We start from the raw sequence: 3,201 nt of genomic DNA, 5'->3' as shown, positions 1-3,201 counted from the left end.
CAGCCCGATTCGTAACCACTACGCCAAAACAGCTAATATAACACAACTTTTTTTTAGGAAAAGTTGTGTTTTGATCAATGTTATCGTGAATAATTTCTAAGAAGTTCAGTTAAGTTGAGATTTGAATAATGGAAATGTGTTTAAAAGAAAGAATTGGAAGTGAAATTTTAGATAGAGAGACTGTTTATAGCAAAAGTTCACATCCTATTATTTTGGTGACAAGTAAACCAATTTTTTTTGTTCTCTGTAATAGTACAAACACTCAAAAGGTAATCACATGTCTAAGAAATACTAATGATTTTTATAGCAACAGAGTCTTCAGTGCATTTTCTTGATGCCTCCGAAGAAGTAGAATGATACTAAAAAAACTCATTGTCATCAAGTCAATTCTGATGGACAGAGCAGAACTGATTCATATGTTTTCCAAGGTTGTTATCTTTACAAGGTTGTTATCTGTAGGACAGAGCAGAACTGATTCATATGTTTTCCAAGGTTGTTATCTTTACAGAAGCAGATTGCCACTTATCTCTCTGCAGAATGACTGGAAGATTTAAACCACTGACCTTTTAATTAGAAACTGGGGACTTAAACCACTACTACACCAGGGCTTGAAGGTTAATACTACTGGTGGTAAAGATGATTTTTAAGTATGTAGACACAATGCTAAATAATTAAATCAAATGGTGAATGCAGTACTATCTTCAATATCTTTAATTATGTAGGAAGTAGATCTCCCTGTGTTGTTAGTTGGTCTTTAATATCCCCTTAGAATTTGGACTGCTAATTGCAACATCTTCAGTTTAAAAACACCATCCTTTCCGTAGGATAAGATGAAGCAGTCTGCTTCAGTACAGATTTATAGTCTTGGGAATCATTTGGAACGATTTTACACTGCTCTATGTGGATGAAATAGAAGAATTCTACCAACTTCTTCAATCTGAAATTGATCAAATATGCAATCAAGATGTATTGATCATTACCAGTGACTGGAATTCAAAGGTTGGGAGCAAAGAGGAAGCATCAGTAGTTGGAAAATATGGACTTGGAGATAAAAATGATGCTGGAGATTGCATGATAGAATTCTGCAAAATCAGTGATTTGTTTAGACATCATAAGAGACGACTGTACACATGGACCTCACCAGATGGAATACATAGAAATCAAATAGACACATCTGTGGAAAGAGACGATGGAAAAGCTCCATATCATCAATCAAAATAAGGCCAGAGGCAGATTGTAGAACAAACCATCGATTGATCAGATGCAAATTCAAAGTAAAACTGAAGAAAATGAAAACAAGCCCATGAATGCCAAAATATGAACTTGAATACAACTCACCTGAATTTAGAGATCACCTGAAGAGCAGATTTGATACATTAAACACTAAAGACTGAAGACCAGACGAATTGTGGAATGACATCAAGAATATCATACAGGTAGAAAACAAAAAGTTATTAAGAAGACAAGAAAGAAGGAAAAGGTCAAAATGGATGTTAGAAGAGACACTGAAACTTGTTTTCCAGTGGAGATATGTTAAAGTAAATGGAAGAAATGAGAAGTACAAGAGCTGAACGGAAAATTTCGAAGATCAGCTAGAGAAGATAAAGTGAAATATTACATACAACAAAATGTGCAAAGATCTGGAGTCAGAAAACCAAAAAGGAAGAACATGCTCAGCATTTCTCAAGCTTGGGGAACTGAAGAAAACATTCAATCTTCGACTTTCTTATTGGAAGATTCTCTGGGCAAATTATTGAATGATGCAGAAAGCATCAAAAGAAGATGGAAGGGAATGTGGGGAAATTGTCCAGTGAGCTTCTGGGCAAAGGGGGTAAATTAGTTGAAAAGTTGCTTGGGTAAATCGCCCTGAGTGGCGCTACTGCACCAGCTGGGCTGTGTGGAACTCAGTTCGCCATCCTGCTTCTCCATAGGGCTCGTTCTTCCTACCTCTGTCTGCCAACACCGCTTCTATGTCCCTGTTGGGCACAGTAATCTGGAATCACTACGTCCATGGTCGCTAACCTGTAGGGAGCCTCTGTCACCTCCTGTTCTTCCACCTTGAGCTGTGACGCTGACGATGATGGCATGCATGGCACCTGTGACAATGCTTCCCTGTGCAAGAGGTTTGCAATAAGCTTTGGCTACTGGCATGAACCTTATATCCAGCATTTTGTCAAATTGTGCAAAGAGAGGAGGGCTCCAGAAATTAATAGAGGATATTTTGCTCGAGTTCATGGTGTCAGTCAGCTTATAAAGGCATTTCTATGGAAGACAGAATGTAATTGTCAAATTTTAAATGTTGGGGCTGTGATGGATACCACCTTCTGGAAGTTAGAGGATGAAAATCTTCTCCCAAGTAAATATTTTGAAGTTGACTTTCCAACGATAGTCGCAACATCAAAGCCTCCTCCATCAAAACCTGCTGTAGAATTGCATTCAGAGGACACAATTCAAATAGATGGACATGTGTTGGATTCAAAGAGATATGCGTTATAGGAGTAGATCTGCAAGATTTATCTGAATTGGAAGAGAAACTAAAAAAAAAAATGCCACATGAATACACAATTGCCACACTCCTCATAAGTGAATGTGTGCTGATTCACATGGCTCCAGAGCAGTCTGCAAACCTCCTAAAGTGGGCAGCCAGCAGTTTTGAGACTGCCATGTTCATAAACTATGAGCAGGTGAACATAGATGTTCGGTTCGGGCAAATTATGGTTGAAAACCTTTGGAGATGACAGTGTGACTTGGCTGGAGTGGAAATGTGCAAATCTTTAGAGTCACAGAAAGAATGGCTCCTATCAAGTGCATGGGAAACAGCATAAGCAGTTGACATGATGGAATTGTACAGCGGATTGCCGTGATCAGAAGTGAGCAGGATAGAGTCGCTGGAATTCCTGGATGAAGTGGAGCTTCTTGAACAGCTCATGCAGCATTACTGCCTGTGTTGGGTAACCAAAGGAGGAAATGAACTAGGTTTGAAGGGGATCACTAATTAATGTGTTAAGAGCTCATGCTGAGCCAGAAACCAATGCCGCTCCCTTCAAGAGGAGATACATAGAGTATCCTAAGTGATGGCAGACACCGCCACCCCGTCTCATCACACACTCTGAGAGCCTTCATTTACTAGTTTTGCTGTACTGTTTCTTATAGACTTACTGATGTTTAAATAAATTTCTGTTGCCACTTGAAAAAAAAAAA

At 38.8% G+C, this 3,201-nt stretch overlaps 1 pseudogene; it reads left to right on the top strand.

Moving 5' to 3' along the window:
• The first annotated feature begins 128 nt into the window (after positions 1-128).
• LOC102829642 lies at positions 129-2,999 on the top strand (annotated as a pseudogene).
• The last annotated feature ends 202 nt before the right edge of the window (positions 3,000-3,201 follow it).

Source organism: Chrysochloris asiatica, unplaced genomic scaffold (assembly GCF_000296735.1).
Source record: "Chrysochloris asiatica unplaced genomic scaffold, ChrAsi1.0 scaffold00175, whole genome shotgun sequence".
Lineage (NCBI taxonomy): Eukaryota > Metazoa > Chordata > Mammalia > Afrosoricida > Chrysochloridae > Chrysochloris > Chrysochloris asiatica.
Note: the sequence above shows the minus strand (reverse complement) of the source record. Positions and strands in the feature narration are given on the sequence as shown.